The sequence below is a fragment of the Antechinus flavipes genome, chromosome 2 (genome assembly GCF_016432865.1).
Source record: "Antechinus flavipes isolate AdamAnt ecotype Samford, QLD, Australia chromosome 2, AdamAnt_v2, whole genome shotgun sequence".
NCBI classification, from domain to species: domain Eukaryota; kingdom Metazoa; phylum Chordata; class Mammalia; order Dasyuromorphia; family Dasyuridae; genus Antechinus; species Antechinus flavipes.
Genome location: NC_067399.1, coordinates 627,464,643 through 627,483,545, shown reverse-complemented (window position 1 = coordinate 627,483,545; position 18,903 = coordinate 627,464,643).

The window sequence follows — 18,903 nt, the reverse complement described above, 5'->3', positions numbered from 1 at the left end:
TAGGTCAAAAGATATGCTTGATTTTATATTCTTTTGGGTGTAGTTCATATCTTCTGATCATTTATCAATTGAGGAGTGACTCATTTTTTAAAAATAAATTTGATTCAGTTCATTATACATTTGCAAAATGAGACCTTCATCAGAGAAACTTGCTTCAAAATTATTTCCCTAATTACTACTGCCAACTGTATTTCCCTCCTATTTGTTTTATTCTCTCTCTCTCGCCTTTCATCCTGATCCTTCTCAAAAATGTTTGCTACTGATGACCTGTTTGTCCAATAGGCCCTCTCTTCTATCACCCTTCCCATTCTCATATCTCCTTTCCCTTCAACTTTCCTCCAGTAAGATAGATATCTATATTTAAATTGAGTATATATCTATACATATATATATATATATATACATATGCATTATATATTATTTCCTCTTCGAACCAATTCTGATGAAAGCAAGATTCACAAAATCTTATTCCTCTTCCCCTTTTCCCCTCCACTGTATAAGCTTTTCTTGCCCCTTTCTTTGCTTTTTCTTACCTAAAATAGTGATATTTTAGAACCAGAGAGTAAAATATCATCATCCAGAAAGTAGTCCTGCCATATCCACGCATGACCACTCCTGGTTTGTTAGTTTCCCAATGTCCTCCCATCCTAGTTAAGACAAATCTTTCCTTCTAACCTTGAAAATCATCTTTGATGTCTCTAGGCTGAAAGGTCTGGAAATCACCAGTATTGCTGCTGATCCAGAGTTCCCAAAGTCCTTTCCTGCTTTGCTGGCACTGAGGCTAGGTCTAGTGCTGAGGTTGCACTGGGGTGGCCTGCATCAGGACTGTTCACTGGACTCCCACCCTGGTGCCTCAGATCTCTTCTGATGACCTTCTAAGTTATATTTGGTTGGAAAATTTTTCCACTCCACCTTTTTGTATGTTCTAATGTTATAAAATTTATTTAGAATCATTATTTAAAGAAATTTGAAGGGGTTTGGGAAAAAGTAGTCCTTGCCTTTATTACATCATCTTGTCTCCTGCCTCTAGTGAGGTACTTCCAAGACAGAGAAACACCTTCTCCACAATTTATTAGCATAAGATGGTTGTCCTTATGAAATTTCATTTTAATAGATGAAACCCAATGTTCTACTTTGCCAATAGCTGTTTAGAGATCCTAACTCAGTCATCCAATACATTAACTTTCCTTCTCAGCTCTGTTTTTTTTTTCCCCATTGGAAGCATTCTACAATACTTTTATCCAAGGCTTGGAGCAACCCAATAAATAGTGGATAACAGGGACAGAATCTTTGAATACTCTATTAGAGACCTATGAGTATATCCACAACACCCTATAAATCACATGTCAGTTGAAGAACAAACGAATTCAGCATGCAGATAAAATTCAATCTTGGGTTCTTTCTACTAATAATAAACTTTATGGCTTCAAACTATCCAAAAAGCTTCTCTGGTTTGTTTCCTTTTTTAATGGTCTTTTTATTTTTCTAAATATTTTCAAAGATAGTTTTCAGCATCCACCCTTGCAAAACTTTGAATTTCAAATTTTTTTTCCTTCCCTCTCCTCCACCTTTTGCATAGACAGAAGACAATACAATATAGGTTAAACATGCAATTCTTCTAAAAATATTTCCATATTTATCATGCTGCACAAGAAACATCAGCTCAAAAAGTAAAAGAAAAAAAACATGGGGAAAAAACACAAGCAAATAATCAACAACAAAGGTGAAAATAGCATGCTTTACTCCACTTTCAATTTCCATAGCTCTCTTTCAGGGTACGGAAGGCTCTTTCCATTATAAATCTATTAAAATTGCTGTGAGCCACCTCATTCTTGAAAAAGAGCTAAGACCATCACAGTTGTTCATCACATAATCGTGGTGTTGTGTATAATGTTTTCTTGGTTCTACTCACTTCACTTAGCATCAGTACATACTATGTTCCAGGTTTTTCTGAAAACAGCCTGCTTGTCATTTTTTATAGGACAAAAATATTCCATTACATTAATATACCATAATTTATTAAGCATTTCCCAACTGATGGTCATCCACTCAATTTTCAGTTCTTTGCTACTACAAAAAGGTTTGTCACAAACATTTTTGTATATGTAGGTCCCTTTCCATTTTTTATGATTTCTTTGGAATACAAACCCAGTAGAGATACTGCTGGATCAGTTTGTACAGTTGATAGCCCTTTGGGCATAGTTCTAAATTGCTCTCCACAGTGATTGTATCAATTCACAACTCCATCAACAATCCATTAGTGTTTCAGTTTCCCCACATATCCTTTTGTTATTATCTTGTCCTGTCATACTAGGCAGTCTGAAAGATATAAAGTGGTACCTCAGTGTTGTCTTAATTTGTATTTCTCTAATCAATAATGATTTAGAGCATTTTTTTTCACATGACTAGAAATGGCTTTAGTTTTTTTTGTCAGAAAATTGTTTGTTTACATTCTTTGACCATTTATCATTTCTATCCATTGCACATTTTTATTTATATTTATATTATTTATTACTTATATAATAAATTTGAATCAATTCTCTCTATATTTTAGAAATGAGGCCCTTTATCAGAATGTAAAATTCTGTAATTGTATAAAAAATTTCCCTAGCTTTTTGCTTCCCTTATAATTTTGGCTTCATTGGTTTTGTTTGATAAAACCTTTTTCATTTAATGTAATCAAAAATATACATTTTGCATTTCATAATGTTCTCTAGTTCTTCTTTAACCATAAATTCTTCCCTTCTCCATAGATCTGAGAGGTAAACTATCCCTTGTGCTCCTAATTTGTTTATAATATTATTGTTTATGTCTAAATCATGAACCCAATTTGAACTTACCTTGGGACAGGATGTTAGATGCTGGCTCATGCCTAGTTTTCCTCATATTATTTTCCAGTTACCAATTTCTGTCAAATAGGGAGTTCTTATTCCAGAAGTTGGAGTCTTTGGATTCATCAAACAGTAGATTATTATAGTAATTGACTATTGTATCTTGTGAACCTAATTTATTCCACTGATCCATTACTCTATTTCTTAGCCAGTACCAACAGGCTTTTATGACTGCTGCTTATAATATAGTTTTAGTTGAGATACAACTAGTTTTATCAGCCTTTGCATTTTTTCATTAATTTCCTTGAAATTCTTGATCTTTTGTTCTTCTAGCTAAAGTTTGCTAATTTTTCTAGATATAAAGTAATTTCTTGGCAATCTGATTAGTTTGGTACTGAATACATGGGTTAATTTGGTAGACTTGCCATTTTTTATTATAGTAGCTTGACCTACCCATGAGCACTTGATAGTCTTCCAGTTGTTTAGAATTAACTTTATTTGCGTGAAAAGTGTTTTATTATTGTGTTCATATACTTACTGGCCTTGTCTTAGCAGGTAGATGCCAAATATTTTATATTATCTACAGTATTTTAAATGGGATTTTTCTTTCTATCTCTTGCTGCTAGACTCTATAACATACAAATGCCCATGATTTCTTTGGGTTTATTTTATATGCTGCAATTTTGCTAAAGTTGTTGCATATTTCTTTTTTTTATTTACTGATACATTTATTTTTTTCCTTTTTCATCATAGCTTTTTATTTACAAGATATATGCTTAGGTAATTTTTCAGTATTGACAATTGCAAAACCTTTTGTTCCAACTTTGCTCCCCTCTTCCCTTCACCCCTTCCCCCAGATGGCAGGTTGACCAATACATGTTAAATATGTTAAAGTACAAATTAAATACAATATAAGTATACATGTCCAAACAGTTCTTTTGCTGTACAAAAAGAATCAGATTTTGAAATATTGTATAATTAGCTTGTGAAGGAAATCAAAAATGCAGGCGGACAAAAATAGAGGGATTGGGAATTCTATGTAGTGGTTCATAGTCATCTCCCAGAGTTCTTTCTCTGAGTGTAGCTGGTGAAGTTCACTACTGCTCTATTGGAGCTGATTTGGTTCATCTCATTGTTGAAGATGGCCACGTCCATCAGAATTGAACATCATATAGTATTGTTGTTGAAGTGTATAATGATCTCCTGGTCCTGCTCATTTCATTCAGCATCAGTTCATGTAAGTCTCTCCAGGCCTTTCTGAAATCATCCTGCTGGTCATTTCTTACAGAACAATAATACTCCATAATATTCATATACCACAATTTGTTCAGCCAGTCTCCAACTGAGGAGCATCCACTCAGTTTCCAGTTTCTGGCCACTACAAAGCGGGCTGCCACAAACATTCTTGTTGTTGCATATTTCTAATAGCTTTTTAGATGATTCTCTAGGATTCTCTAAATATACCATCATATCATCTGTAGGAGTGATGATTTTGTTTCCTCATTACCTATGCTAATTCCTTTCATTTCTTTTCATTCTCTTATTGCTAAAGGTAATCTTTCTAGTAAAATATTGAACAGTTGTGGTGTTAATGGGCAACCTGATCTTATTGAGAATGTTTCTAGTTTATCCTCATCACATATAATGTTTGCTGATGATTTTAGATAGATGCTACTTGTCATTTTAAGGAAAACTCAATTTATTTCTTTGAATTCTAGTGTTTGGGTAGGGGGATGGGTGTTGGATTTTGTCAAATGTTTTTTCTGCATATATAGACATAATCATGTGATTTCTGTTAATTTTGTTATTGATATGGTCAATTGTCCTCATAGTTTTTCTGATATTGAACCAGCCCTACTTTCTTGGCATAAATCCTATTTGGTCATAGTATTATCCTGGTTATAAGTTGATATAATCTCTTTGCTAATATTTTATTTAAGATTTTTTGTATCTAATTAGGGGAATTGATATATAATTTTCTTTCTCTGTTTTTACTTTTTTTCTCTGTTATAGAATTAACTTTCTAGGACTCTGTTCCTCTATCTTTCTGAATAGTTTATGTAATATTAGAATTAATTGTTCTTTAAACATTTGGTAGAATTCACTTGTAAATTCATCTGGCCCTGAAGATTTTTTCTCAATGAGTTCATTAATGGTTTGTTCTATTTCTTTTTTTTCCAAAATGGGACTATTTAAGTAATTTATTTCCTCCTCTATTAATCTGGTCAATCTATATTTTTATAAGTATTCATCCATTTCATTTAATTTATTGGCATATAATTGTGCAAAATTGCTTCTAATTATTGTTTTAATTTCCTCTTCATTGGTGATACATTCATTCTTTTCATTTTTAATACTGATAACTTGGCTTTCTTTTTTCCTTTTTCTAATCAAATTAAACAAAGATTTATCTATTTTGTTTTTTTTTCATAAAAACCAACTTTTAGGAAAATAAAACAATTGGTAAAGTGAGTAGTTCCTACAGTGCTCACATTCTTTTTTCCCATTTTTCTTCTGTCTCTCTTTTAAGATCCTTTTTGAACTCTTCTAAAAGAGCTTTTTGTACTGGAGACTAGTTCATATTTCCCTTTGAGGCTTCATTTGCAGGCATTTTATCTTGGCTGTCCTCTTCTGGGTTTGTATTCTGGTCAGGGAAGACCTTCCCTGTCTCCATAGTAGCTCTCTATGATCATTTTTGCTTTTTTGCTCATTTTTAAAGATTGAGGTCTGCTCTTAGGGCACAGGGGAGATAGTGTAAGCTTCCTCTCAAGGGCTACAGGAGCTTCTTATTGACTATGTTCACTGATTGACCCAGGTATAGATTTCCTCACTTCACTGAATTATGCTGGTGTTCAAGGGGTCACAATTTGCCTTCTGTGGTTTTGTTGGAGATCTCAAAGCTGCTCTGCTGATCTTACCTTCTAAACCAGGACAAAATAATCAATACTGCTGTATTTTTACTAAGAGCCTCTACTGGACTTCCAGACTTCCCCTTATCATGGCCACATTGCCCACTCCCCAATTGAGACAGACCTTTCCTAAAGTTCTTCCAAGATATCTTAAGCAGGAAAATTATTATACTTCAAATGTTTGTGGGTCTTTCATTCCAAAATCTGTTTAGAAATTTTATCCAATGTTGATTCTGAGAGAAGTTGTGGACAGCTCAGGCAGTGTTCTGTCTCCTCTCTACCATCTTGTGGTCTCAGAGCAGTTTGTTCCTTTTAAATGTTACCCAGGCCACTGGAAACATCCAGAGTTCCAAGATATTAAATTTAATTAAAATAGATTTATTCAATGCAATAGTTGAGAAGAAGTTTTAAACCAAACCCCATTCGTGAAGCAATAGTTAAAATTTCTGCTCAGTAAACTCTTTCCTTTTCCCCATTAATTCAATAATAACATTCTCATCTTCCCCCAAAGAGCAACAAACTAGCAGTCTTGTTAAATAGTATTTTATTTTTATAAATACATGCAAAGATAGTTTTTTAGCATTCACCTTTGTAAAACCTTGTGTTCCAAATTTTTCTCCCCTTCTCCCTTCATCACTCTCTCCAAGAGAGCAAGCAATCTGAGATTAGTTAAACATATGAAATTCTTCCAAAATATTTTCATATATGTCATGCTGCACAAGAAAAATTAGATCAAAAGGGGAAAAAAAACACAAGAAAGAAAAAAACAACAAGGTGAAAATACTAATGCTTTTTCAATCTATCATAGTAAAAATAACATTCTTAAGAATTATAGACAATGTTTTCCATATGAGAGGTAAGTTTGACCTTATTAAATTAACAAAGTTAAATCCCTTAGAACTAATCTTTCATGTTTAACTTTTTATGTTTGTCCCGATTCTTGTAGGTCACTTTTCCATTCAGTTCTGGTATTTTCCTTATGAATACATAGAAATATCCATTTTTTCCCATTTGCTGGATAAGTTATTCTTGATTGCAAACATAGCTCCTTTGCTCTTTAGAATAATTAGAATATTTCATGCCCTTTGGTCTTTTAATGTAGAAGTTACTCAATTTTGTGATATTCTGACTGTCGTTTCACAATATTTAAATTATTTATTTCTAGTTGCTAGTAGCATCTTCTCCTTGACCTGGGATCTTTAAAATTTTTATATAATATTTCTCTAGGTTTTCATTTTGGGTTCTCTTTTAATTGGTAATTGGTGGATTTTTTTTTCAATTTCTATTTTATCTTCTAGATCCAAAATTGTGGGCAATTTTCTTTAATAATTTATTGAAGTGTAGAAATTTTTCAGACACTTTTTAAAATAATTATTTTAATGAACTCTATTTTAGACACTTTTAAAAATCATTATTTTAATAGACTCCAACAAACCGAATATTGCATTTCCTTGGTCTGTTTTCCAGATCAGTTGTTTTTCTAATGAGATGTTTTATATTCTTGTTTACTTGTTCATTCTTTTGATTTGGTTTTATTATTTCTTTGTGTCTTATAAAGTTACTAGCTTCCCTTTTCCCAATTCCATTTTTTTTTCCCGTGTTTCTTTTTTTTTTTAATTTTTTATTTAATAATTACATTATATTGACACTCATTTCTGTTCCGATTTTTTTCCCCCTCCCTCCCTCCACCCCCTCCCCTAGATGGCAAGCAGTCCTTTATATGTTGGATATGTTGCAGTATATCCTAGATACAATATATGTTTGCAGAACTGAACAGTTCTCTTGTTGCGTAGGGAGAATTGGATTCAGAAGGTATAAATAATCCGGGAAGAAAAACAAAAATGCAGATATTTTACATTCGTTTCCCAGTGTTCTTTCTTTGGGTGTAGCTGCTTTTGTCCGTCATTTATCAATTGAAACTCAGGTCTCTTTGTCAAAGAAATCCACTTCCATCAAAATATGTCCTCATACAATATCGTTGTCGAAGTGTATAATGATCTCCTGGTTCTGCTCATTTCACTTAGCATCAGTTCATGTAAGTCTCGCCAGTCCTCTCTGTATTCATCCTGCTGGTCATTTCTTACAGAACAATAATATTCCATAACATTCATATACCACAATTTACCCAGCCATTCTCCAATTGATGGGCATCCATTCATTTTCCAGTTTCTAGCCACTACAAACAGGGCTGCTACAAACATTTTGGCACATACAGGTCCCTTTCCCTTCTTTAGTATTTCTTTGGGATATAAGCCCAATAGAAACACTGCTGGATCAAAGGGTATGCACAATTTGATAATTTTTTGGGCATAATTCCAGATTGCTCTCCAGAATGGTTGGATTCGTTCACAACTCCACCAACAATGCATTAGTGTCCCAGTTTTCCCGCATCCCCTCCAACATTCATCATTATTTTTCCTGTCATCTTAGCCAATCTGACAGGTGTGTAGTGGTATCTCAGAGTTGTCTTAATTTGCATTTCTCTGATCAATAATGATTTGGAACATTCTTTCATATGAGTGGTAATAGTTTCAATCTCATCCTCTGAAAATTGTCTGTTCATATCCTTTGACCATTTATCAATTGGAGAATGGCTTGATTTCTTATAAATTTGAGTCAGTTCTCTATATATTTTGGAAATGAGGCCTTTATCAGAACCTTTAACTGTGAAAATGTTTTCCCAGTTTGTTGCTTCCCTTCTAATCTTGTTTGCATTAGTTTTATTTGTACAAAAGCTTTTTAATTTGATGTAATCGAAATTTTCTATTCTGTGATCAGTAATGGTCTCTAGTTCATCTTTGGTCACAAATTTCTTTCTCCTCCACAAGTCTGAGAGATAAACTATTCTATGTTCCTCTAATTTATTTATAGTCTCGTTCTTTATGCCTAGGTCATAGACCCATTTTGATCTTAACTTGGTATATGGTGTTAAGTGTGGGTCTATGCCTAATTTCTGCCATACTAATTTCCAATTATCCCAGCAGTTTTTATCAAATAATGAATTCTTTTCCCAGAAGTTAGGGGCTTTGGGTTTGTCAAACACTACATTGCTATAATTGACTATTCTGTCTTGTGAGCCTAGCCTTTTCCACTGATCCACTAATCTATTTCTTAGCCAATACCAAATGGTTTTGGTGACTGCTGCTTTATAATATAATTTTAGATCAGGTACAGCTAGGCCACCTTCATTTGATTTTTTTTTCATTAATTCCCTTGAGATTCTCCACTTTTTATTGTTCCATATGAATTTTGTTGTTATTTTTTCTAGATCAATAAAATATTTTCTTGGAAGTCTGATTGGTATAGCACTAAATAAATAGATTAGTTTAGGGAGTATTGTCATCTTTATTATGTTCGCTCGGCCGATCCAGGAGCACTTAATATTTTTCCAATTATTTAAGTCTGACTTTATTTGTGTGGAGACTTTTTTATAATTTTGCTCATATAATTCCTGACTTTCCTTTGGTAGATAGATTCCCAAATATTTTATGGTATCAACGGTTATTTTGAATGGAATTTCTCTTTGTATCTCTTGCTGTTGGGTTTTGTTGGTGATGTATAAAAATGCTGAGGATTTATGGGGATTTATTTTGTAGCCAGCTACTTTGCTAAAATTATGAATTATTTCCAATAGCTTTTTGGTAGAATCTCTGGGGTTCTCTAGGTATACCATCATATCATCTGCAAAGAGTGATAGTTTGGTTTCCTCATTGCCTACTCTAATTCCTTTTATATCTTTCTCGACCCTTATTGCCGAGGCTAGTGTTTCTAATATGATATTAAATAATAATGGTGATAGTGGGCAGCCTTGCTTCACTCCAGATCTTACTGGGAAAGGTTCCAGTTTTTCCCCATTGCATATGATGCTTACTGATGGTTTTAAATATATGCTCCTGACTATTTTAAGGAAAAGTCCATTTATTCCTATGCTCTCAAGTGTTTTTATTAGGAATGGATGTTGGATTTTATCAAATGCTTTTTCTGCATCTATTGAGATGATCATGTGGTTTTTGTTTGTTTGGTTATTGATATAGTCAATTATGCTAATAGTTTTCCTAATATTGAACCAGCCCTGCATTCCTGGTATAAATCCTACTTGGTCATAGTGTATTATCCTGGTGACAATTTTCTGTAATCTTTTTGCTAATATTTTATTTAAGATTTTAGCATCAATATTCATTAGGGAGATTGGTCTATAATTTTCTTTCTCTGTTTTCAGCCTACCTGGTTTAGGTATCAGTACCATATCTGTGTCATAAAAGGAGTTTGGTAGGACTCCTTCAATCCCTATTTTTTCAAATAGTTTATATAACATTGGAATTAATTGTTCTTTAAATGTTTGGTAGAATTCACATGTAAATCCATCTGGTCCTGGGGATTTTTTTTTAGGGAGTTGATTGATAGTTTGTTCTATTTCTTTTTCTGAGATGGGACTGTTTAGGATATTTACTTCTTCCTCTGTTAGTTTGGGCAAGCTGTATTTTTGGAGGTATTTTTCTATTTCATTTAAGTTGTCGAATTTATTGGCATAAAGTTGGGCAAAGTAACTCCTAATTATTGCTCTAATTTCCTCTTCGTTAGTGGTGAGTTCTCCCTTTTCATTTTTAAGACTAACAATTTGATTTTCCTCTTTCCTTTTTTTAATCAGATTTACTAAGGGTTTGTCTATTTTGTTGGTTTTTTCATAGAACCAACTCTTAGTTTTATTAATCAATTCAATAGTTTTTTTACTTTCAATTTTATTGATCTCACCTTTTACTTTTAGAATTTCAAGTTTAGTGTTTGACTGGGGGTTTTTAATTTGTTCCTTTTCTAGCATTTTTAATTGCAAACCCAATTCATTGACCTTCTCTTTCTCTATTTTATACAAATAGGCCTCTAGAGATATGAAATTTCCCCTTATTACCGCTTTGGCTGCATCCCATACATTTTGGTATGATGTCTCATTATTATCGTTTTCTTGGGTGAAGTTATTAATTATGTCTATGATTTGCTGTTTCACCCAATCATTCTTTAGTATGAGATTATTTAGTTTCCAATTATTTTTTGGTCTACTTCCCCCTGCTTTTTTGTTGAATGTAATTTTCATTGCATCGTGGTCTGAAAAGGATGCATTTACTATTTCTGCCTTACTACATTTGAGTTTGAGGTTTTTATGTCCTAATATATGGTCAATTTTTGTATAGGTTCCATGAACTGCTGAAAAGAAAGTGTATTCCTTTCTGTCTCCATTACATTTTCTCCAGAGATCTATCATATCTAACTTTTCTAGTATTCTATTTACCTCTTTGACTTCTTTCTTATTTATTTTCTGGTTTGATTTATCTAATTCTGAGAGTGCAAGGTTAAGATCTCCCACTATTATAGTTTTACTGTCTATTTCTTCTTGCAGCTCTCTTAGTTTCTCTTTTAAGAATTTAGATGCTACCCCACTTGGTGCATATATGTTTAATATAGATAGTGCTTCATTATCCATGCTACCCTTTAGCAAGATATAGTGTCCTTCCTTATCTCTTTTAATTAGGTCAATTTTTGCTTTAGCTTGATCTGAGATCAGGATGGCTACCCCTGCTTTTTTGACTTCACCTGAAGCATAGTAGATTTTGCTCCAACCTTTTACCTTTAACCTGCATGTATCTCCCCGCTTCAGGTGTGTTTCCTGTAAACAACATATTGTAGGATTCTGGCTTTTAATCCATTCTGCTAACCGCTTCCTCTTTATGGGGGAGTTTACCCCGTTCACGTTTATGGTTAGAATGACCAATTCTGTATTACTTGCCATCTTGTTAACCCCGGTTTATGCTTTCCTCCCTTCTTTCCCCTTTCCCCCCCTTCCAAGTATTAAGCTTGTGAGCACCCCTTGCTTCTCACAGCCCTCCCTTTTTAGTGTCCCTCCCCCCGCCTTAGAGTTCCTCCCCCTATCTTACCCCTTTCCCTCCCAGTTCCCGTATTCCCTTCCGCTTAGCTTATTCCTTCCCTTTCCACTTTTCCCTTCTCACTTTTCAATGAGATGGGAGAAGTTTCACCATAGATTGAATATGTCTTAAGATTTTTCACTTAAAGCCAATTCTGAAGGCAGTAAGATACCCACTATATTCATCCCCCTCCATTCTTTCTCTCAGATATAATAGGTTTCCTATGCCTCTTCATGAGATGTACTACCCCCACTTTACCCTTTTTCTGGTACAATGTCCTTTCCACATCAATTTCTAGAACAAGGTATACATGTATTCTTTATACATCTATATAGTCAAAATATAGTTCCCAAGATTAATCTTTACCTTTTTAGATTTCTCTTGAGTTCTATATTTGTAGATCAAACTTTTTGTTAAGTTCTGGTTTTTTCATCAGAAATAGATGAAATTCGCTTACTTCGTTGAATGTCCATCTTCTTCCCTGGAAAAAGATGCTCATTCTCGCTGGGTAAGTTATTTTTGGTTGCATACCAAGTTCCTTAGCCTTTCGGAATATCATATTCCAGGCCCTTCGATCTTTTAATGTGGATGCTGCCAGATCCTGGGTGATCCTTATTGTGGCTCCTTGATACTTGAATTGGGTTTTTCTAGCCGCTTGCAATATTTTTTCTTTCATCTGAGGGTTCTGGCATTTGGCCACTATATTCCTTGGTGTTTTGATTTTAGGATCCCTTTCAGTGGGTGATCGATGAATCCTTTCAATGTTTATTTTTTTCTCTGTTCCTATGACTTCTGGGCAGTTCTCTTTGATAATTTCCTGGAAGACAGTGTCCAGGCTCTTTTTTTCATCATGTTTTTCTGGGAGTCCAATGATTCTCAGATTGTCTCTCCTGGATCTGTTTTCCAGGTCTGTTGTCTTCCCCAGAAGGTATTTCACATTTTTCTCCATTGTTTGATTTTTTTGGATTTGCTTGACTGATTCTTCTTGTCTCCTCGAGTCATTCAATTCCACTTGTTCAATTCTGATTTTCAGTGAAGTATTCTCTTCACTCACTTTTTTAAAATCTTTCTCTAATTGTCCCATTGAGTTCTTTTGTTCTGTGGAATTTTTTTCCATTTCACCAATTTTGTTTTTTAGAGAGCTGTTTTCTGTTTCCAGTTCACTAATCCTATTTTTCAAGGATTTTACTTCTTTATCCACTCTCTCTTTAACTGACTTCTCCAGGCTCTTTTGCCAAGCCTCCCTCTCCTTTTCCCAAGCCTCACTCTGCTTTCCCCATTTTTCTTCTAGCTCCCTTGTGAGAGCCTTTTTAATCACTTCTATGAGGTTCATCTGTGCTGAGGAACAGACAATCTCCTCCTTTGGGGAATCACCTGGGGACTGCCTGTTTTTAGTCTCCTCAGGATTTAGAGTCTGCTCTCTATCTGTGTAGAAGCTGTCAAGGGTTAAAGTCCTCTTCAGCTTCTTGCTCATTCTGTCTATTAATCAGAGACAAACTACCAAAGAAAAACAGAAAAAACTGGAGTCTTTCTTTGGGGGGGGGGGGGCTGGGTGTGTTATCGAGCTTCCTCTACAGACTGCAGGGGGCAGCAGTGAGGCACTAGCAGGACTGTGCTGCGCCTGCGCTCTGAGATCCCAGAGCGTGCTGAGTCACTGAGGGGGGGGAAGGGGGGGCGGCCAGGTCCTGAGAGACTCCAGCTGTTTGGGGTTGTATTCTTCAGCCCCGGTGTTTTTAGCTTCTCTGCTGGGCTGTTGACTTGCTGCAGGTTCCAAACCTGTAGCGAAGCTCTCCCGCAGAGACAGCTGCGATCACTCCCCACCCCCTCTCCAGTCTGCTCCCGTGCTCTCACTGCTGCTGCCCGCCGCCTGCGCCCGATCTAAAACCGCCCCAGCCCTCCAGTAAAGACAGACCTTTCTTGGCGGATCTCAAGGATGGCTTCTCTTGGTAACTATTTGTGGGTTTTTTTCAGTCAAGCATTGATTCAGAGGCTTGTAATGAAGTGGATAGTGAGAGAAAGCGCGGAGCTTATGCAACTGTGAGCCTCCTCTCCGCCATCTTAACCGGAAGTCCCCCAATTCCAATTTTTAAGGAATTACTTTCTTCCATTAGTTTTTTAATTTTTTTCTTCCAATTGGTTGACTTTTTTCATAATTTTCTTGTATTACTCTTATATTTCTCCCTCATTTTTCTTCATCCTCACTTATTTGTGCTTTTTAAGCTCTCCTAAGCACTCCTTTGGAATTTGTGACCATTTTAATTTTCATTTGAAATAGATAATAAATAAATAACTATTTCAACTTCACTATCTTTTGAATTTGAACTGAAATCATTTCTATCAACAGAGTAGTTACCTATATTCAAGTTCTTTCTCTTTTGTATACTCATTTTAGTGATATTTCTTGGTTATTAGCTTTTGTCTTAGAGTTGAGCTCTAGTTGCAAGGTGTGGGAGACAATATCTCAAGCGTCAGGTTTTTTTCCTGCTGTTGTTTCCTGAGCTCTAACTGGGCAGCTGACTTCAAGTATTCATTTCCACTCTGAATTGTGACCAGGGCTGTCAGAAACACTATCATGACAAATGTGCTTACTCCTATAGTCCTTCCTGTTGTTGCAAGCTTCAGCTCATTCCTGCAACCTAGAATCAAAAACAGGGATTCTCTCCTCCTGAAAGTGATCACAGCTAGCAGGTCCCTACCCCTCTGTGACCACATTCACCAGTGCCTGCTTGCTTCTCCTCAACCATAGCTTATATCCTTGGACCACATCTGATCAGTGCACCTGGGCCTTGGTCCAGTACCATTTGCAATCTTCCCCTCACCAGATGAGTACCTGCTCTCCTTTGGGTAAAAGTTCTTAAAATTGAAGCTACTGCCCACACAACTATCCCCAAGGCTTGTTTGTTAATTCAATTATATCTGCTTGAAGAAAGAAAAGGATTTTAATGAATCAAAGCACTTTAAGCAGATAATCTTTCTAAGCATCATAAAAAGGTAAGAAAGTAGCAGCCAAAATTTATGGGAAGATGGGTCTGGAGTAGAAAGTACACAGGAGAGAAAATAAATGAGTTAAAATTAAGGATGGATAAATAGACAATAAAGGATCTGAAGGATAAAGAAATCACTAAAGGAGTCACTTTTTAGGAGAAGGACATGTGAAAGTAAAGCATCAGAAACAAGAAGAAAATCTGTTATTGTTGCACAAATTGAAGTTAGGGGAAGGGGAAGAATGGAAAGCAAAGAGGAGGAAATATAAGTCAAGGAAAGACAAGGGAAGAAAAATTTGAGGAAGAAAGGAGAGAAACAAAAGACTAGTTATAGATAATTATAAATTTCTTTAGCCTAAACTAGAATGGTCTAGGGACAAAAATGGTAAGGAAGATAACAAAGTAAGAGGAATAAGTTGCAAATACATGAAAGAAATTCTAATGATCTTGGGACATGAGATAGAAAAGATTATAAAATAGAGGGGTCATAGAAAGAAAATGCAGTATTTTTTATTATCTCTGACACTCATTACTAATGTAATGTAGTCATTCAGATATCCATGAAGTTAACTTTCAAAAAAATCCTATCATTAACACAAGGCACATTAACACAATCTATTCCTTCCCTCATTTTCAACACTTCTCACTTACTCAGATCTGAATGCTTCAAGGCTAAGTCTGCTTCATTGTTGGTAGATCAGAGATCTTGGTATCAAGCTCCCTTATGGATGGGTTGTAACTTTGTCACTAGAGAAAAAGAAATTAGACAACCTTGATTTCTCAGAAGAGTTATACAAGACATAATAAAATGAAAAACTATTTCTGTCATTTAGGATTGATTTGCCTCAGAGTTCAAATGAATGCTTTGCAAGAAGAAATGAGGATACTGTAGGATCTTATCAATAAATATAGAAAAACCAAAGAATGTAATTTTAAGGTATTTGCTCTTGAGATTCATGACTTCTACTCTTCAACACACGTTACCCTTCTAGGATTCCCTGGGTCCAGATATTACCAAACAAGACACTGAAAGTCACATTCTCATCTATGGAGTTCTATATTAAGGAAGCAGAACTGCTCTTATAGCCTTGTATTAATCAAAAGCTCTGCTAGTCACCCATGTCCTAAAGTATAAAGGGCTAGATTTAAAGTCAAGAAAACTTGGGTTCAAATTCTATTTTGGACATTTTTGAATTGGGTGATTTTAGGCTTAGACAGCTATATTGTAGAATACATAGAATGCTGGTACTGGAGTTAGCAGAACCTAAATTCAAATCTGACCTTGGACACTTAGGACCCATGTGATCCTGGGCAACATGAATAATCCCGTTTGCCTTAGTTTCTTCATTTGGAAAAAGAACTGGAGAAGAAAATGTCAAACCACTCTAGTATCTTTGCTAAAATAAGGTCATGGAGAGTCAGACATTACTGAATAACATGAACAGCAACTGGTCTTGAGTGATTCAGTTTTAAGTACTCTGGGCCTCTGATTCTTTACCTAGAAAAATAAAGGGATTGAATTCAGTGACTGCTTATCTAAATCTGAATCTATGATTCTATGACCTCTAGGAAGCACTTTCACCAAAAACTCTAGAAGTGAAAGGACAAAAATACAGAGAGATAAAGTAAGAACACTAAAGTCACACAGAAATTTATAAAAAGAGAAGGAGGAATTTCATTATATTTTAGTCCCCTCCCAAGCCCTTGATCCTGACAAGTTCTTCTACAAATTAGAAATTCAAAGAATTAGCTAAGTTTCAGAATCATAATTTTCCAGATGATTTCAGGATCATCTAATACAGAAATGCCTTAAGCAAAGATCCAAGGGAAAAAATTACAATAATCCACAAGAAAAAAATATTCAAAAAATTAATTTTTTGTAACATTTTATATTTTATTTTATTCATTTAAAAATATTATTCTTAGAAGGGGACCATGACATACCAAAAAATGACTAAAAATCTTGTTCCAGCTTTGGTGTCCTCCCTTTAGCAATGAATAAATTGAAGTCCCTCGAAATGAAGGGAATCCCTCAAGTTCAAGCAGTCTGACTCCAGTCCTGTACTATTTCCCCAATTTAGTGCAATCCTGCTACTTCATACCCCAACACCAAACTCAAATGGATGACAAGTGCCTCACCTTCTTCCAAAAATATGGAAATATCCTGGAGTGAGTGCAGGCACTTCAGGGTACACCTTTGCTTCCCAGCTTTGGACAAGAGTATGAACATCTATGGCTCAAACTGGTATCCCACACTTTGAGGAGTATTTGGTTATTGCAAACCTATGCTAGCAGTCAGGGGCAGCAGGAAAAAAAACAGATACGTTCCTGACTATAGCCCTTTTCCTTAGGTTGGGGAGACATGGCATGGATGTTGTACAATCATGTTCTGCATCTCCTGTGTCCTGTAAGTTCCATCATTCAATACCCAATGTCTACCAAATTCTACACTGGCAAGGAGTCTGTCTCCTAATGAGCATGAATAGGGTGTATCCTCTTTTTCCTCTACTGCTTTGATGTTCTCTACTGTCAAAACTGTGGAGAGGAAACTGGTTATCATAGTAGCATTTGAATGTACATTTGAAGAAAAAAGTATGTGTTTACAAAATGGTGACCTACTGCTAGTACCCTGTAATGCTAAGGAGAACTGAGCTCTGCAAAATTGGTAAAACAGTACAAAATATCAGTCTTCCTGGACTTCAATGATTCCAGAACTAGAATAGGCAAACCGTGTATTATAACAATTGGAAGAACCCAACAATGCTGGAAATTAAGATTATGGTGAATTCCACACCAATGGCCAAATAAATGATAGATCCTGTACAGTTTGTCAACTTGAGGCTGTACCATAAGTTTTTAAAGGACCTTTGTATTGCTGACCTCCTAATAAAGGATTTCCTGGGTAGGAACTATAATTTCATATATAAGTATAAAACTTGCCACTTGTCTTGATTATTTAAAGAGCACTGATGGCAAATTTGCCTGACCTTGTACCCTGAAAGAGAGACATACTTCAAGAACAAACTCTATAGATAAAGAAAGAGAACATGGCTGGGAGAATCAAAATGACATCATTATGTTAGAGTTGAGTTGCAGTATGTCCGACTGTAGCTGATCAAATAATTAGAGCTTGGAGTGCTCTGCCACAGGTCAGACACAAATAGTCCCTTTGAACATTTGGTGTAGCTTCTCTAATTTTGCATATCTCTCATTTCTTTTGGGTTCATTCAATTCCTAGAGCATAGGATTTTCTCTGATGATTGTCCTGTGCCACTGTCTCCCACATCATACAATTAATTCTAAAGTTGAGATGCTTTAAGAATATCTTTGAATCACTTTTTCTGATCACCTTGTGAGGACTTGCCCTGTGTATGTTCTTATAAAAGCATTCATTCTGCATTCAAACAATGTGCCCAATGGAGTAGTAGAGTTGGAAATGCTTTCAAAAAAAAAAAAAAAAAGAATGCAGGGGCAGCTAGATGAAGTCAGGAGGGCCTGAGTTCAAATCAAACCTTAGACACTTAATACTTCCTGGCTCTGTGAAGCAAATCATTTAATCCCAATTAACTCAGCAAAAAAGAAAAGACTGCAAATACAAGAAACTGGTAGAGAGAATCTGATGGGAACTGCAAAGGTATGCTATGCACAAAGAGGGAAAAACCATTTCATTTAGGCCTCTAAACATTATAGGTGACAGTTCAGAGAATGGGATATCATTTTTTAAAAAAAGAAAATATGTTAACTTTTCATGTTTTGGCATGATGCTGGAAATAACATAGGTAAAAAGTTGCATTTTAACTAGGTTGGAGCAAAAGGAATGATCAAAAAAGAAATAGAACCAATGATTGTTATAGATACATCAATGATAATAGAGTACAGAGAAAAGTCAGAAGTACCTAATTTGTATTTTCCTTATTTAATTTGCAAAGGAGAAGAATCAATTTGGAAGGATAAACCAAAAATTGTAAATGGGGAGATGAAATCCAAGATAAATAAGAAAATAATAATGGATCCCCTAGAGGTCTTCATGAGTTCATGAAAAATAGAAAGATATGTTTTGCATGTGACTGAGAGCAACCTCTGGCAGATAATTGAAAATAGGTACCACAGATCATAATGACACAGGGCAGACTTGCCATATCTCTTCTATATTATTGGATCACTGGCATTAAGCTTCCATCCAAAAGATTCTGAAGTTCTGAGTCTATTATTTGACCTTCCCTGCATGTTACTATTAACTTTGGACTATCTTCAGTATTCTATA